At 44.6% G+C, this 20,000-nt stretch overlaps 1 protein-coding gene across 8 annotated transcripts in view; it reads left to right on the top strand.

Annotated features, from left to right (window-relative positions):
• The window catches only part of LOC143297438 (uncharacterized), a 97,926-nt gene that overhangs the window by 33,527 nt on the left and 44,399 nt on the right, over positions 1-20,000 (top strand). The window contains exon 1 of one of the 8 annotated variants that reach the window (XM_076609799.1): positions 2,732-2,804. The exons of 6 other annotated variants lie outside the window; for them this stretch is intronic. The gene's annotated coding sequence lies outside the window, so the exon portion shown is untranslated. Of the gene's footprint in view, positions 1-2,731; positions 2,805-19,572 lie in introns of those variants that run through there. One more of the 8 variants, XM_076609800.1, reaches the window with a different exon arrangement.

A 20,000-nucleotide genomic window follows, 5' to 3' on the forward strand; every position in this document is an offset into this window, starting at 1 on the left:
TGAATCTAAACCACATTTCCTGTTGTTTTTGTTTCTGTCTTGTCTCTTTATGCATATTTGTTTATCTATCGCACTACGAGAAGTGAGTGCACCGAGCTCATGTATCCCTGTTTAACTACGCAGGCTACTATCATTTTAAAGTGGATTCTGCAGAAATTTGCCTGAAACCACTTTCTTGTTGACGAAGGTCCTTTTACGTGCCTTGTATGCATGCTACACACGGCGGGACTTCTGTTTGCTTTACGAAAGACTAGCACCCTGATTACCATTCAAAGCCCACTTAATGCAGGAAGGAAGTGGTTCCCGGCACTTGTGTATTCTGTATTTGGCACAGGGAGCGCTCTGTCCTCTGGAAATTGAAGTCCTAGCCATTGAAACCGCGTCAGGAGAAGCATATTTAACAGTACAATTATTGCCACTGCCAAAAGTAGCACGGGTTATGCAGCCGCAGCAACGGCAGTAGTGTGGTATGGTAGTATTGGTGGTATAAGTGGCCGCAACACCAATGTGAACTTGATGAAGTAGAGATGTGTTAAGAGGACCATAAAAGATCTACTTGCTGTTGTTTTGTGTGTGTGTGTGTGTGTGTGTGTTTTTGTTTTTTTTTAGCTTTAAATGACCTCTGTCTCACTCCTCTTCTCCCTCCACCCCCCCGGCCCCCCACTCCCTCCCGAACATGTCCCTTGGACAGTAAGAAGTGGATCACTCATTTACTCATGTTTCCATCTTCTCTGTCCATATGTCACCACTGTTGCTCAGCGTCTTGCTGACCTTCCCAGGACCTGTGGTGCCATCGACCCGCTGTCGATTTCTTAATTGTTCATCGACACTGCTCATGCTTGATAGTTGTTGTCCAAGTAGTCAACAGGAGATTGTTATGTGCACACGCGCACGGTCTATCTCTCTCTCTCTCTCTCCATCACACACACACACACACACACACACACACACACACACACACACACGCACACAGAGAGAGGTAGGGGGAGGGGGCATTAACAATTTTATTAAAGTTCGTAATCAGATTGTTCATGTTTGTCGGCCAAAGTACTGGACAGATTGCTATTATCACCACCTCCACCTGAGCATTGTAACATAATCTGTACGCATGGAGGGAGGAGGATAGGAGGTGGAGGACGGGGGTACGGAGAGACAAGGGGAAATAAATGAGATGGATGCAAAAATAATGACCCAGAAGAGGGTGGAAGGAAAACAAATTGGTGTTGTACCAGCCTGTTCCTGACAACAGTGCTGGTGGCCGCCAGTCCATGATAAACCTATGTGTTGGTCAGTGGTCACTGGCTGTCTGCCTTTGGGGTCTCACTGGTCCCTTACGTCCCCTTTGAGCTCTACGCTTTGTATGTATGTATAGCGTCACAAGCCCGGTGTAACAGGCTAGATCTTACCCTGGCCATGTTTGCCCAGGCCAGAATATACCCCCTATAAACTAGCCTGGGCTACATCATACCTGGGGTATAGTTTGGCCTAGGCCAGTTTATATCCTCTGGGACATTTTTTACCCCCTCTTCTTTTTCTCTGAAATACATTGATATTTGAAGAGTGCCAAGATTAACAACATTAGAATGAAGGGTATGTGAACTGCGAGGAATCTACTTCACACAATATTTGTTACCAATGGGCTTTTATTCAAAACTGGAAAGTAATCAATTAACTTGTTGCTTGGATAAAACTGTTGTCTTATTTGCAACTAAAATTTCCGATATGGAACACCTGTTTTAATTGATATTATCTTTGAACATGAAGTTCGTTCCTAGAGAAGTTCAGTCGCTCTGATGCACAGTGATTGCTTTTGATGAATTACGCTTAGTAATCTTGAGTTGGACATAGAAAGTGACGTAGTGGCACACCACGGGAGTTGCGGTTACGCACGATTTGTAATATGGCTGTGACTGGGGATGAGTTCTATTTCATAATGGAATGCACAAAGTATAATGACTTCCGAAAAAGCATGTGCATGAAAAGTATTTATCCCCGAAGTCGGTTTTCATTTTTGTTTTTTTGTTTGTTTGCTTTTTGTTCATAGGAAGCAGATGGAATTTGTTAGCTATAAGTACGTTTATCAAATTTGCACATTCAAATGCCAATTGTCATTTGAAACATAATATGCGTTTTCTTATCAAGTTATAGCGTTAAGTATTTGGATGTCTTCTTTGGGGCATAAAAGTATTATTTGATAGCAGTCCTCCATAAGCAATTGGAGTGAAAGGATGAATAAAACTTTAAATTATAATTTTTTAGATAATGAACATGGAAGAAAGAAGAAACAGAAGAGAAACAAGAAAGAAAAAGGGGGTATTGAAGAAAGGTATCTCCACTAAAAAGTCAAAGAGCAAGCAAAGAGACAAAGAACACACACACACACACACACACACACACACACACACACACACACACACACACACACACACACACACACACACACACACACACTCCCTTTATTGTTTGTATATAAACCTTTCATTCACGGTTTTCATGACAAATAAATATGAATCTATGAATCAATGAATCGGAGTCTGATTCTGATTCTGATTCTCTCTCTGTCTCTGTCTCTCTCTCTCTCTCTCTCTCTCTCTCTCACACATACACACACACACACACACACACACACACACACACACACACACACACACACACACACGCCTCACCAGGAAGGGGACCAGTCTACTAGCAGGGAACGTGGGGCGTGCTGTCAGGGACCAGCTGTGGGAGACCCCCAGGAGACCTGCCCGACCAGCGCAGCACTATCAACACCACGCCTACCCCGCCTTCCGCCAGCCTACGTGGTACAACCCATTCAGCAACCTGATAAACTGGTCTTCGTACTGATCACCAGGAGAATTTTACTTGTGTTCAGATCTGATTTATTCCCACGTGAACACCAGGACGCTCTGCTGTGTACTGTTCTACTATTTTATCTCTGTTCTAAACACTATAATCATTAATACATACTCATTTAGTATATTGATTCATAACCTACCGATTCTTTCTATTTATTTATTATTTTTTATTATTGTTTTTTTTTGTATTATAGTTTAATGTATTTTTGTGTGTGTGTTGCGTTAAATTAGTTAACTTTTTGGAACTGTGATCAACAATAGACAATCACAGAACTTTATCGGGCAATGACGGTCGACAACAACCTAAATGTGTTTCAGTGGAACTGTCGATCTATTGGTACAAATTGTGATCACTTAGTGCAACATCTGGCGAATCATAATTACCATTTGCTAGTCCTTCAATCTCTAAATGAAAAGCGAGATAAACTTCCTAAATTTGATCACTATTACTTTCCGCCATTACATCAGAAGGTGGATACCAATGAGAAAATCAGCACAGCTATATACATTCGAGAAGGGGTCAAGTATACTCCATGCCCCAGCCCCGTTCCACCAGATATACCTCAGGGTCCAAATGACTTTAATACAGAGTGCATAACAACAGCCACACAGCCACCACACAACAGCCACCACACAACCGCCACCATACAACAGTCACACAGCCACCACACAACAGCCACACAGCCACCACACAACAGCCACACAGCCACCACACAACAGCCACCACACAACAGCTACCACACAACAGCCACACAGCCACCACACAACAGTCACACAGCCACCACACAACAGCCACACAGCCACCACACAACAGCCACACAGCCACCACACAACAGCCACCACACAACCGCCACCATACAACAGTCACACAGCCACCACACAACAGCCACACAGCCACCACACAACAGCCACACAGCCACCACACAACAGCCACACAGCCACCACACAACAGCTACCGCACAACAGCCACACAGCCACCACACAACCGCCACCACACAACAGCCACACAGCCACCACACAACAGCCACACAGCCACCACACAACAGCTACCACACAACAGCCACACAGCCACCACACAACAGCCACCACACAACAGCCACACAGCCCCACCACACAACAGCCACACAGCCACCACACAACAGCCACACAGCCACCACACAACAGCCACCACACAACAGCCACACAGCCCCACCACACAACAGCCACACAGCCACCACACAACAGCCACACAGCCACCACACAACAGCCACACAGCCCACCACACAACAGCCACCACACAACAGCCACACAGCCACCACACAACAGCCACCACACAACAGCCACACAGCCCCACCACACAACAGCCACACAGCCCCACCACACAACAGCCACACAGCCACCACACAACAGCCACAGAGCCACCACACAACAGCCACACAGCCACCACACAACAGCCACCACACAACAGCCACACAGCCACCACACAACAGACACCACACAACAGCCACACAGCCACCACACAACAGCCACCACACAACAGCCACCACACAACAGCCACCACACAACAGCCACCACACAACAGCCACACAGCCACCACACAACAGCCACACAGCCACCACACAACAGCCACACAGCCCCACCACACAACAGCCACCACACAACAGCCACCCAGCCCCACCACACAACAGCCACATAGCCACCACACAACAGCCACACAGCCCCACCACACAACAGCCACCACACAACAGCCGCACAGCCACCACACAACAGCCACACAGCCACCACACAACAGCCACCACATAACAGCCACACAGCCACCACACAACAGCCACACAGCCACCACACAACAGCCACACAACAGCCACCACACAACAGCCACACAACAGCCACACAACAGCCACCACACAACAGCCGCACAGCCACCACACAACAGCCACACAGCCACCACACAACAGCCACCACATAACAGCCACACAGCCACCACACAACAGCCACCACACAACAGCCACACAGCCACCACACAACAGCCACCACACAACAGCCACCACACAACAGCCACACAGCCACCACACAACAGCCACCACACAACAGCCACACAGCCACCACACAACAGCCACCACACAACAGCCACACAGCCCCACCACACAACAGCCACCACACCACACAACAGCCACCACACAACAGCCACACAGCCACCACACAACAGCCACACAGCCACCACACAACAGCCACCACACAACAGCCACACAGCCACCACACAACAGCCACACAGCCACCACACAACAGCCACACAACAGCCACACAGCCACCACACAACAGCCACACAACAGCCACACAGCCACCACACAACAGCCACCACACAACAGCCGCACAGCCACCACACAACAGCCACCACACAACAGCCACACAGCCACCACACAACAGCCACCACACAACAGCCGCACAGCCACCACACAACAGCCACACAGCCACCACACAACAGCCACACAGCCACCACACAACAGCCACCACACAACAGCCACACAGCCACCACACAACAGCCACACAGCCCCACCACACAACAGCCACACAGCCACCACACAACAGCCACCACACAACAGCCACACAGCCACCACACAACAGCCACCACACAACAGCCACACAGCCACCACACAACAGCCACACAGCCACCACACAACAGCCACCACACAACAGCAACACAGCCGCCGCACAACAGCGTTTACAAATACAACACGCTCGTAAATATATAACAGGAAAACCTGAACACAGGATACCAAGCATTTCTATTCACACACACACACACCCTGCCCCCCCCCCCCCCCCCCCCCACACACACACACACACACAAACACGAGCGCACGCGCACGCACACACACACACACACACGTCACAGCACACAATCATAAATAGTCCACAATCAAAATTTCAACTTACAAATTCTGAAACTCTCAAACTGACTCTCTCACTAATAGTCTTTTTAGTTCATACTGGAAAGGCATAAGCTGTTAAGAATTATTCTGGAGGGGAAAAGGTGGGTCTTCATACTGGATTTGAAAGACTGCAGCGAAGATGAGTGACAGAAAGGCTGGAAGTTAAAGGCTGGAAGTTGATTCCAAAAAATGGGGGCTCGGTATGAAAAACTGCGTTGGTCATATGTTTTGGTTCGATCGGGGGGGGGGGGGGGGGGGGGAGATCCTAAGCAGGCGGTTGTCAGAAGAAGAACGGAGTTGGCGTGAGGATATGTAAGGATGAATGAGATCAGAAATATACTGTGGACCAGTAGCCTCAATAGACTTGAAACAAAGAGAGACGACTTTGTAAATAATTCTTCCTTGTACTGGGACCAATGAGGTAGCTGGGTGAACCGACATGAAAAGAATTACGATAATCCACGCAGGACAGCACAAAGACACAGAGGAGAGTTTTGGTTGCATCTTCAGTCAGGAGAAGACGAATGGATGCAATTCTGTGAATTTCAAAGTAACACAAGTTGCATATATTCGCAACATGCTGCTGATAGGAAAGAGACTGTTTGAGTATGTCAGGTCAGATAGATATATCTGCTACTGGTAACCTGGATCCCAGTGCTACCTGTTACAAGGTCGAAATGCTGGCGACTAAACCAGCACCCCCACCAGTCCTCTCAGGAAGATGGTGAGGAGGGTGGCTAGACACCCTGGTGGAATTAAATGACCCATCAAAGGGCGACAGCCCTGGAGAGCGACCTGCGGCCACCTAGCTAAGGGAGTAAGCCCTGACAGAAAATCCGGTGTGGGGCCCCTAAGGCGGTTGGATGGCAAACTTTGTCACTTTCCGGCAGCTCCTGCAGCCGCGTTGGCACCAAAATGTAACAGCCTTGCTGTTCCTTTGGATCTGTCAGCGAAGTGGAGAGGGGGGACAAGCTGCATGGGCAGCAGTCTGTCTTCCATATTACATTGCCCAGGCTTACATCCGTCCATCCATCCACAAACACCTTGCACTTAAAACCTGGAGAGGACACTCCAGCTTCACTACTAGCACTAGCGTCGGAACAACACGTGAAGGAACAGGTACCGGTTATGAGTTAGTGCTCAGTTGGCGTAGAGCCGACGCCAGGGGTTGCTTCTGACGGTGGGAAAGACCCTCGCGTCCCACTGGACAGCTACCGCCCGCCCAAGCTGGGCAGCCCCCAGCCAGTTAGGTGCTGTCCCGCCACGACCTGCCTTCTTCTATGGGTGTATGAAGATTAGGAGAATATCCGACAAGCAGGTCGTTAATTTCCGCACCAGGCAAAAAGAAAACTTCAAGAAAAGGATCAACAATGAAACTGGCCTGTTGGAATGTCCGGACAATGATGCCTGGGCTCTCCCAAGACCTGCAAGACATCAGCGACGCCAGAAAGACGGCCGTCATAAACAGCGAGCTGAAGAGACTAAATGTGGACATTGCCACTCTGCAGGAAACACGGCTGGCTGACTCAGGAACACTAAAGGAGAGGGACTACACCTTCTTCTGGCAAGGAAAGAGCTCTGATGCCCCAAGAGAGTACGGAGTAGGCTTTGCAGTCAGTAACAACCTGCTGAACATGATCGAACCAGGCAGCGGCGGTTCAGAACGACTATTAACTCTCCGCCTCAACACCTCTGAATGCTATGTCACTCTTGTCAGCGTATGTGCTCCAACACTGTCCGCATCTCCAGACGCCAAGGATGAGTTCTACGAAAATCTCGCATCAACCATAAGGAACATCCCCAGGACAGAACAACTTGTTCTCCTGGGCGACTTCAATGCCAGAGTGGGTGCAGACAACAATTCGTGGCCCACCTGTCTCGGTTCCTTTGTAGTGGGGAAAATGAATGAGAATGGACAGCGACTACTTGAGTTTTGTACCTGCCATGAACTGTGCATTGCCAACTCCTTCTTCAAGACGAAGCCCCAATTCAAAGTCTCCTGGAGGCACCCGCGCTCAAAACATTGGCACCAACTGGATCTGATCCTAGTAAGACGAGCTGCCATCAAAAACCTTCTCCACACTCGCTCTTACCACAGCGCAGACTACGACACGGACCACTCTCTGGTATGCTGCAAGATCAGACTGCAACCAAAGAAGTTCCACTACTCAAAGAAACAAGGGAACTCTCGCATTGACGTCAGCAAGATGTCTCAGCCAGACCTTGTAGAACAGTTCGCAGAGGCCTTTAAGAGAGAATTCGATGCATTGCAGCCCAGAGACTCTGCCACAGAAAGATGGGAAACGCTACGAGACACCATGCACCGCATTGCTATGGCCACCTTTGGGAAGAAAACCGCGAAGTTCCACGACTGGTTTGAGGCCAAATCATCAGAGATGACTCCCAGTATTGAGGCCAAGCGCGCTGCACTCACCGGGTACAAACGGTCACCCAGTGAAAAGAACCTGCAAATCCTCAGGGCCGCCAGGAGTAAGGTTCAGTTTAACGCCAGGCGATGTGCAAATGAGTACTGGACAGAGCTCAGCGAAGAGATACAGAATGCTGCTGAAAGAGGCAACATCCGAGGGATGTATGATGGTATCAAGAAGGCACTGGGACCAACACAGTGCAAGACTGCCCCCCTCAAATCCTCCACTGGGGAAGTAATCAACGATCCTAGCCAGCAGATGGAGAGATGGGCAGAACACTACTCCGACCTCTACTCCACAGAAAACATGGTTCCAACTCAGCCCTCGATGCCATCAAGTGCATGCCGGTCATGGAAGAACTTGACGCAGAGCCAACTGAGGACGAACTCAGCAAGGCCATTAACAGCCTGACATCAGGCAAGGCACCTGACAGTGACGGAATTCCCCCAGACCTCATTAAAAACTGCAAGACTGCTCTTCTGCATCCTCTGCGCACAGTCCTCTGTCAGTGCTGGAATGAGGGAGCTGTACCACAGGACATGAGGGACGCCAAGATTATAACTCTCTACAAAAACAAGGTTGAAAGGAGCGACTGCAACAACTACAGAGGTATCTCACTTCTCAGCATTGTAGGCAAAGTCTACGCTCGGGTCCTTCTAATTCGCCTGCAGAAACTGGCTGAACGCGTTTACCCGGAATCACAGTGTGGTTTCCGAGCAGAGAGATCCACGGTAGACATGATCTTCTCCCTTCGCCAAATCCAGGAGAAGTGCAGAGAGCAGAGGATGCCCCTGTATGTCGTATTCATTGACCTCACCAAGGCCTTTGACCTAGTCAGCAGATAGGGCCTTTTCAGGGCTCTTTGAAAGATAGGCTGCCCCCCCCCCAAAAAAAAAAAACAAACAAAAAAAAAAAAAACAACAAAACCTGCACAGCTTGATTGAGTCCTTCTACTCCAACATGAAAGGGACGGTGCAGTTTAATGGTAACCTCTCCAAGCCCTTCGACGTACGCAGCGGTGTCAAACAAGGCTGTGTCCTCGCCCCCATCCTATTTGGAATCTTCTTTGCTATTCTCCTGAGACATGCGTTCAGCACAGCGCAGAAAGGGATCTACCTGCGGACCAGATCAGATGGCAGGCTCTTCAATCTCGCCTGCCTCAGAGCAAGGACAAAGTCCGCGAAGCCCTCATCAGAGACATGCTCTTTGCTGACGATGCTGCAGTTGTGACCCACACCCAGCGGGACTTGCAGTCACTAATGGACCGCTTCTCCCAGGCCTGCAAAGATTTCGGTCTGACCATCAGTCTCAAGAAGACAAATGTCCTAGGCCAAGACACGCCATCTCCACCAGCCATCACCATGGATGACTACGAGCTTGAAGCCATCCATCAATTCACTTACCTTGGATCCACCATCACCGACAACCTCTCCCTTGACACCGAGATCGACAAGAGGATCGAGAAGGCAGCCACAACACTAGCCCGCCTCACACAAAGAATGTGGACAAATCCCAAGCTGACCACGAAGACAAGGATGGCTGTATACAACGCCTGCGTCCTCAGCACCTTGCTGTATGGCAGTGAGGCGTGGACCACACATGCTCGTCAGGAGAAAAGGCTCAATACCTTCCACCTGAGAAGCCTACGGCGCATTCTCGGCATCTCCTGGCAAGACAAGGTGACAAACACCGAAGTCCTGACTCGCGCAGGCCTCCCAACCATGTATACAATGCTGAGACAGCGTCGGCTGCGCTGGCTGGGCCACGTCCGCCGCGTGGAAGATGGTCACATCCCAAAAGACATCCTTTATGGAGAGCTCGCCACGGGGCAGAGAAGCATCGGCCGCCCACAGCTGAGATACAAAGACGTTTGCAAACGTGACATGAAGGCACTTGAGATCAACACTGAGTCCTGGGAGGATCTTGCAGATGAACGCAACAAATGGAGAAGCACTCTCAAGAATCAGCTACGGATTGGTGAGGACAAACTGTCAGCTGCTGCAGCAGAAAAGCGAGCTCGCAGAAAAGGGACAGGAGCCGACAGACCAGCATCAGCTTACACATGTGATCGCTGCGACATAGACTGTCTCTCTCGCATCGGTCTCTACAGTCACAGACGACGCTGCTTGGTCCAAGCAGAGAGCCCAATTAGACATTAGGTCGGATATGCTCTATCCATGGTCAGCCATGACCGAAGGAAGCCTACTACGGTTGAGTATGACACCAAGGTTACGGACGGAAGAGGAAAGAGGAATGTCGGTGCCACTGAGAATGTTCCCAACTCCAAGGTAAATTCCACATACTTTGGAACATTCTTAACTCAGCAAACTTTGCGCTGCAAAGATCGCCTCATGCAAGACGGCCCAAATCTGAGCATATTCAGCGTGAACATCACTGTCCGTACCACAGGACAGGACAGCACTGACAGTGTCTGGCAGGACGGAAGATAGTGACATGTGACGCCACCACCAGCACTGACAGTGTCTGGCAGGACGGAAGATAGTGACATGTGACGCCACCACCAGCATTGACAGTGTCTGGCAGGACATAAGATAGTGATATGACGTCATCACCAGCACTGACAGTGTCTGGTAGGACATAAGATAGTGATATGACGTCATCACCAGCACTGACAGTGTCTGGTAGGACATAAGATAGTGATATGACGTCATCACCAGCACTGACAGTGTCTGACAGTGTTCCACATGAACGCAGCCTCAGCCATTTCCTTCCATGCTCCATTGGTTCCCTGCTGACAAAAGAGTAAATCGTCAGTTCTCGTCATTACATTGAATTCCCCTGTGAAGATCTGAAGGGACTCACTCCCATCTCGCCGTTTATCTGCCACCGTGCTGCTTGTCACTCTGGTCACGTTCTTTTCCGACAACTTGTCTCATTATCATCCAGCATTTGGCTTCCGTGAAACAGACTCTCTCTCTCTCTCTCTCTGTGTGTGTGTGTGTGTGTGTGTGTGCCTGCGTGCGATTGTGTGTGTGTGTGTGTGTGTGTGTGTGTGTGTGTGTGTGTGTGTGTGTGTTTCTATTTTGCCGTTCTTACTATTTCTCCCTGGTATCTTGTGTGTTGTTTAGAGTTCGTGCGAGCGAGTGTTTGTGTGTGTGTGTTCATTCGTTCGTGCAGGAGTTTGGGAAAGATTCCAAAGATGTTTTTGGCCGACCTGATACATATGCTGTATCTTTATTTCAGTTTAGATGTGGTAATAATAAATCACTGATTGAAGATGGCATTCGACGAGAAATGTGCTCTTGCCGTATGGGTGTAATTGGAGATTAATTTCCTTTTGTAATGGAATATCCAAATTCTGATGATGTGTTTGTAATTATCATTCAGTTAAAACAGGGAGGTGGAGGGAGATGTTGAAAGCTGGGAAAATCAATCATTAAAAAAGAGTAACTTATGCGATGTGTTCTTTTTACCACCGATTTCATGTTTCGAATAACTATTCAGATTTCTTTAAATTACCTGTCAAATATACCAAATGAATATGCTCAGTGCATCAATGCATCAGTCATCCATGCCCCAAAAGATTCTTGAATCTTTGCGGCCATGCGCACACACGCGAGTATATATATATATATATATATATATATAAAACATATATATTATATATATATATATATGTGTGTGTGTGTGTGTGTGTGTGTGAGTGTGTGTGTGTGTGTGAGGGGAGAGGGGTAAGGCAATCGTGAATGATGAGAATACCCAGAATGTGACTGCTGTCTACACCTTACACACAGCACTCAGCCAGGTTTTATCCCGTCAGTGGGGTGAGCAGTGTTCCTTCAGGCGTGCAGATCGGTCCATTCAGAACCATCCATTGTGCACACTTGACAGCCCTCCCTGTCCTTCTCTTCTGGAGGGGAGGTGGGGAGGAGGGGAGGAGGGGCGGGGGCAGGAAGAGTGTGGGAAAGGTTGGGGGAAGAGACGTTATAAGGTGTGTGAAAGCTGGCTTTGCTGGAGCAAATTTCACGCCTGTGAGCTGTTCTGACATTCATTGGGCACGTCTGTGTCTGTATCTGTCTGTCTGTCTGTCTGTCTGTCTCCCTCTCTCTCTCAGTCCCTGTCTCTGTCTCTCTCTTTAACTTATTGGTATTGATCAGTGGTTATTCTCTCTCTCTCTCTCTCTCTCTCTCTCTCTATTATATATATATATATATATACATACATATATATCGTCTTCTTCTTTTGTGTGTGTATGCATGCATGTATGTGTGTATGTATATGTATTTAGGTATACATACATGGCCCACATATGTGGCGCTTGACCCACCTGTGTGTTGATACGCCCTGGTGCCCACGAACCAACCCCCATTGGGTCAAATACAAAGAGGTCATCCAAACGGCAGTGCAGGCGGAAGAGGAGACATCTCTCAATGGCTGCGTTGGCGGATGAGGATGCCAACAATGGGTGGGAAGACTTGCGAGCACATCGCAAGAACTGCCATCGACCCACAACATTTAGGGCTTGTCTACCTGATGTGTGAAGCCTGGATTCGGCGGACCGTGCAGAAGAAACCATCATAGAACCAACGGGCAGAAAGGCGATTCTCAGCGATGTGCCGTGGAGCGCTAAAAGGGCACAGTCAGGCACATGCAGAGCACTGCTGGCCATGTACTGCATCCTGACCCATCTCCAGCTGTCTCCACTCTGTCTTGCCACTGGGCCCAGAAAGGCCGGGACGAGAGAGTGAGGCTGACGACATGCACATCTCTCCCTAACTTTAATCCAAGTCAACTGCAAGTCCTGGCTTCAAATTACCCTGCGCAACACCTCAAGTCCTGTGGCGATGGGGGAGTGGCGAAGCAGCAGGTGTGGATACATTGGAAGCTGTTGTCACAAACCTGCACACAGGCGGCCCAGGGTCGCTCTCTACTGGACCGAAGAAGCAGTGGAGTTCGGCAGCCCCCTGGGTGTCTGAGCAGCCCTCTTTAGGATCGCTCTGTTCACCTCCATAGAGGACGGGCCTAGGGAAGGTGCCTCAAACATAGCCTGCTTCACTTCTCCCTGACCAGCTTACCGTGGCTGGTGGGGATCCCTCATAGCGGTCCGACAAACAAAAACGAAGAAGGAGGTGATGGTGCCTGGAACGCGAGAACTCTGCTGGATAACATTAAGGCAGACAGACCAGAGAGAAGAACTGCACTGGTTGTAAAAGAGCTAGCTCGCTACAGCGTGGACACAGCAGCTCTCAGCGAAACGCGCCTAGCAGACAAGGGTCAGCTTACAGAACGTGGTGGTGGATACACGTTCTTCTGGAGTGTGTCTAAGTTCAGGCTTCGCATTCTTCCCATCAGAAGACCCCAGTGTTAGAAGACTGCAAAAAGGCTGAATGTCTCCAAGCTGAAAAGCAGCAAGGTTGCAGAAGAACTCGCCAACGACCTTGAAGGCAGACTGCCAGACACATCACAGGAAGATGGGACCAGCGTTGAGGAACAATAGATGGCCTTCAGAGATGTTGTCTATATTACTACCCTCCAAAATCTCGGACCAGCAACCAGAAAAAAACCAAGACTGGTTCGATGAGGATGATGAAGAAATAGAAGCACTGATAACAGAGAAAAATGAACTGTTCAGAGTGCATCACAACAATCCCACGTCACAAGCCAAGGAAAATGCTCATGCTAACACGAAAAGAAAGTTGCAGATGAAATTTCGCGAGATGCAGGACAGCCGGTTCAGCAAGAAGGCGGATGAAATCCAGGGCTAAGCGGACAACCACGACACAAAGCGCTTCTACAATGCGCTTCACGCTGTATACGGACCCCAGTCCGGCTCCTCACTCCTCCCCACAGAAGATGAAGTCAGGAAGGCAGTGAAGCAACTCTCCTGTGGCAAAGCGCCAGGATCCCATGCAATCCCTGCTGAGGTATACAAAGCAAGAGGCTCTGCCATGAAGTAAAGCTGACTGAACTCTTCCAGTCCATGTGGAACGAGGGACAGATCCTGCAACAGCTAAAAGATGCCAGCATAGTCCGCATCTACAAGAGGAAAGGCAATTGCGACAACCACCGAGGCATCTCCGTCTTGTCAATTGCTGGTTTGGTTTTATACCCGTAGTACTAGTTCGGATTGTGTGTACTCTGGCAGCGGGTAGACTCTCCATTGATGACAGGAAGGATATCATCATCACCACATGACATCATGCTGACCTCATGTAGGCCATGCGGGGTGCAAACACTCAAAAAGCAATGGATGTCGTTTTCTTCAGTTCTAGGAAACCTGTTTAACAAAACATGTAATCACTTTATTTTGGTTTGTTGTCCATCAGATTATGTGCAACTTATCTTTTTTTTTCCAATTATGATTTCTCCCACTTCTTGTCGATGGACGATCTGAACGGTTTGTGCACAGAGCCCAGCCACGTTTTTCGACGAGTTAGAGCGGGTACAGTGAAAATTTTATTTGGGAATGAACTGACTTCCGATAGATGACTTTGAATATGAACTCAAAGTATCGTATTGATGTATGGTATGAATGTGTTTGTATGTCTTGTATCGTCGCTATTCAATTCAATTCAATTCAAAATACTTTATTGTCTGCTTCAACCAAAACAGAAAATTCTCTTTCGGCTTATTTAATAAGATGCCCGTCAGCAAATATAAAAAAAGAAATGAAAAACGAATAACTGACACACCCTTTACTTCTTTTTTTTATGTTCAATATTTTTTATTAGAAAATGTCTGATTTAAACATGAATTTTTTTTTCCATCTTTACTTGATTGTCATTAATATTTCTTCTAGAAATAAATATTAAAAAAAAAAAAAAAACCAAAAAAACCCAACTGGTAGTTAAGGTAAGACAAAATAAAACAAAACAGACTATAGCAAGGCAAAACAAATCTGTAACAACATCAACAGCAATAACAACAACAACAAACAAACAAACAAACAAAAAAAAAAAAGAAAAAAAAAGGAAGATTTGTCCAATCATTCAATCAATCAATGTTTACACCTTAATGATTGTAGTAATCATGGTGATTTAAGATGACATTAATAGTAAATAGCCTGGACCAGTTGTAACATAGCAACAGCATCAAATGTGTCAACTATTACAGTAAATGAGTAATGGTGTCTAGGGTAAGGCGAAAGCGAGTGGTGGCATTATAATGTCATAATAATAATGAGCATGAGTATACCACTTCTGCATTATTGGAAAAGAAAGCTTGTGGTTGATCACATTGTAAAGACAACAGCAACCATAAAAGTTAAAAAACAACAACAAATAATACATATGAGAAATAAATAAAGACATGTTAGTACAAAGTAAGGACTGTTATACAGAATGGTAACTATGGAACATGCGAAAATATCATTAAGTAACAGTTTCCATAATTGGAAGGTAACTGTTCCACTTTGTACGGAAAGCATGATGGTTCATTAGTATATAAGATGCATGTTCTTCGATTTTGTATCTGTATCTGAGCTGTGTTTTAAATGCATTGAGTTGTGGTGGTTGTTTATTGAATTTGCATTTGTACAGAAAGTTTTTTGCAAGTAAAATAATAAAATCTAAAATGTCATCTGTAGCAAATGCGTGTGAGTTTCCAAATAAAACTAATTCTTCACATAATTGGGCATTGTATACATTATTGCATTTGTTATTAATATCAGTTTGGAAAGCAGTCCAAAATCTCTGCACAATCTCACATCTCCAAAAAAGGTGTTCAATGGTTTCTGGATGTGATCCACAGAAGCTACATTTATCATTATGAGAGATATTCATCTGTTTCAGTGATTTGTTTGTTGCAATAATCCTATGAACTATTCTTATTTGAAACCATTTTAAGTTAACGTCACTTATTTTGTGTATTTTTTGAAATGTCTGTTTCCAATTAATGTTCAGTTGCAACAAATCGTTCCATTTCTTACAGCATTTAGGGGTCGTATTGTTTTTAACTAGAGTATCGTAATAAACTTTTGTTCCTTTTTTCACTGAATATATCATTTGTAATGATTTTCTCATCTGCAAAGCAGTGTTATTATCAATTTTAATGTTTAGGTTTTTTATATAATTTCTAACTGACCTTATGCAACCATTTAAAGTAAGAAAATTTGTTATATTTCCATGCTTTTGACTAAAATCTTCATAGGAAAGGAAACTACTGTCCCCGTGCACTAGATGAGAAATATTCCAGACCCCCTTTTCCATCCAATTTCTGTATGATAAAATCTTACTTCCAATTTTAATATTTTGGTTCAGAAAGATTGGTTCTGCTAAAACTTCTTTGCTACTTAATAGTGGGACCTTCTGACAAAATTCTTTGTAGGCTTGGAAAACATGAATCCAGAACTTATTCTTATCATTAGGTGTTGGTAGACAGGGTCCATATCTATCAATATCTTTGATAACTGGATTGCTTTCTTTTATTATTAATGTCCATTTATGGTTTGAAAACTTTAATTTACCTATCCAGCTCAGTTTAAGACCTTTAATAAATTGTTTGATGTCAAACTTTCCTAATCCTCCTAATATTGTACTTTTAATTACTGTTTTTCTATTTATTCGATCCGGTTTTTTGTTCCAAATGAACTTGAAACATGCCTTCTGCAGCTCATCAATATATTCATCAGGTGGATTTGGTAGAAACATCCATAACTGGGTTATTTTTGATAAAATCAGTGACTTGAGAACAGCTATCCTTCCTAAAGGGGTAATCGGTCTTTTTATCCGTATTCTAAATAACATTCTAATTTCAGACATTTTGTCTTTATAGTTTAATTCCTCACATTCTTCTAAATCAACAGTAAGCCACACTCCTAAGATTTTAAATTTTGGTGGGTTCCACACCATTTTTAAATGAGGTAGATATCTAATTTGACATTGTTTTCTGCTACCCAGCCATATTGCTTGTTTTACCTGTATTCATAAATAATCCTGAAAAACTACTAAACGAGTCGCTTGTCCTTATGATCTCCTCAAACGATATTCTATCCCCTTTGGTCATCAGTTGGGTGTCAGTGTCATCTGCAAACTGTGCAATTTTATTATCTGTATTGTTAATATTAATACCTTTAATCAGTTTATTTTCTCTTATCATTATGCCAAGGATTTCAACACATAAAAGAAATAAGTAGGGTGAAATGGAATCACCTTGACGACATCCTCTCTCTACTGGAAACCAAGAAGACGTCGTTCCGTGTACTACTACTGCTGATTTAATATTTTGATAAAAAGTACTTATCCATCTACAGAAGATTGGACCAAATCCAAATGCTTTTAACACTTTCATCATGAAAGTGAAGTCAACAGTATCAAACGCTTTTTCAAAATCTATACAAATCAATAAACCAGGCAACTGCTTTGAATTTAAATAATGAATCATATCATATATTAATCTAATATTGTCACCAATAAATCTGTTAGACATAAATCCTGTTTGGTCATCACTAATTAAAGAGGACAGCACAGACTTAACTCTATTTGCTAAGCAAGAAGATCCAATTTTATAAACAACATTTAATAAAGATATCGGCCTCCAGTTCTTAATAAATTTTCTTGGTTTGTCACCCTTTGGTATACAAATTATTATGCCTTCTTTCTGTGTTTGTGACAGTTCACCTTTCTTCAAACCTTCATTTAGTGACCTGACAATTAAGTATCCAAGATCCTTCCAAAAGAATTTAAAAAATTCGGCAGAAAAGCCGTCAGTACCTGGACTCTTATTGTTCTGCATGCGTTTAAGTGCCTGGGTAGCTTCTTCGTAAGTAATTTCACCCTCAAGGTTTTCTATTTCTATATTACTAAGTTTAGGCATTTCCTTAACAATATCTGCTATTTCACATGTTTGAATAAGTCTCTTTTTATATAAATGTTTATAGAAATCATGAACCTCCTTTAATATTACATTATATTCATGGAGTTCTTCTCCTTTGTCTGTAACTAATTTCTTCATACTCTTATTTACAAAGTTCCTTTTTTCAAGATTACAAAAGTATTTTGATACTTTCTCTCCTTCTGCTATCCATCTGGCCCTTGAACGCATGAGTACTCCTTCCATCTTCGTTTTTTAAATATCTACAAGCTTTAACTTATTCTCTTCTATTCTATCATTTTCTTGACATGTTCTGACATTCCTGCTTTCTAAGTTCTGTATTTCTATTTCTAACTGTTGTTCTTCCTCCTCTGTTTTACGTTTTTTCATTGTGGCATATGAGATTGTTTTTGATCTAATCTTCATTAATAGAACATCTAACAATAATTGGTCTGATATTACAAACTGTATTTCGGACATTGGAATGTTTCTTAATTCTTCATACTGGAACTGCATATTCTCTAATAACTTGTTTGATTTCTTCTTTGATTTCATTTACATAATCTATATCTTTCAGTAAAGAATTGTTGAGTTTCCAAAAAGACTTTCGTTTAATTTTTTCACCAAATGAAAGTTTAAGAACTATCATTGAATGGTCTGTCCTATAGCCATATTGGATGTCTGCTTCATGTACATACTGTATCAAACATTCAGATATAAGGAAGAAGTCCAAACGGCTCTGTTGAAAAGGGGATGGTCTACGCCATGTAAAACGTGCACTATCAGGGTTTAAGTCTCGCCAAACATCATACATATCTAAGTTTATCATAATGTCTTCTACTTTGTCTCTAGCTTTAGGGTTATTTATGTGTTTATAATTAGAATAATCTTTATGTGGGTCAAGAACTAGATTCCAGTCACCTCCAATAATCAGGTTTGGGTATCCAAACTGTGTAATATTTTTTTCCAGTTCATCATAAAATTCTGGGGAATCTTTGTTTGGGCCATAAATGTTTACAATTAAGAAATCCTTTTCTACTGTTGTAAAGGAAATAATTATGCAGTTTCCATTAGGATCCTTGTACACCTTTTTAATTTTAAATTCAAAGTTGTTAATGAACATAACAGCAACACCTCTGGATTGTGAATTATGAGATGCAAAGTGACAAGTGTAACCCCATTCAGATCTAACATACGATTCAATATTTGGGTCAAAATGTGTATCTTGAAGGAGATAAATGGAGTGTTTCTTTTGTCTAAGAAAGTGAAAAACATCTCTCCTCTTTTTAACGTTACCCAGTCCTTGACAGTTCATGGAAACAATGCTTATATTTTCCATTTTATTTTATTATTATTGTGGCTATTATATCAAGTAATTAATGGCTTATACTATATTTTCTAGTGGAGTCTAAAGGGCATCCACTCATTCTATTGTTTGCATGGTACATAGTACAACTGAGCAAAGGCTTTCATATCAAGAAAAATACACTGCTTTATAAGTACCCATCACTGAGTGACAATCATTTATATCATCCATGACGGGACAAGTTAAAATAAAAAAGTACATCAAGAGAAAAGCACACATTTAGACATACAGGTAAGTCTTGGTCAAGTGAGTGGGATCTTGCGGCGAGGCGACGTTCGTGCAGCACTGGAAAAACAAAACAAAACAGCAACAACAACAACAACAACAACAACAACCACCTGTGTTTGTGTCCTGTTTGTGTTAACATAACGTGTGCGCAGGTGGGAGCATGTTACACGCACATGCTCATGATGCATGTATGTGGGGGGGAGCCTATTTTTGTGTCATGTTTGTATTAACATAGCGTGTGCATAAGTGGGAGCATGTCGCACGCACGTGCTCATGATGCATGCATGTGGGAAAAACAACAACAACAACAACAAAAAACAACCTACAAAATGACCATATGCATGGCAATATTATCTGCACAATCCATTGAAGTCATACCCTGCACAATCGCCACAACATACACCCCCACGCATATACGTCCATTGGGAAAGTTTAAACT

The sequence above is a fragment of the Babylonia areolata genome, chromosome 22, assembly GCF_041734735.1.
Source record: "Babylonia areolata isolate BAREFJ2019XMU chromosome 22, ASM4173473v1, whole genome shotgun sequence".
NCBI lineage: Eukaryota > Metazoa > Mollusca > Gastropoda > Neogastropoda > Buccinidae > Babylonia > Babylonia areolata.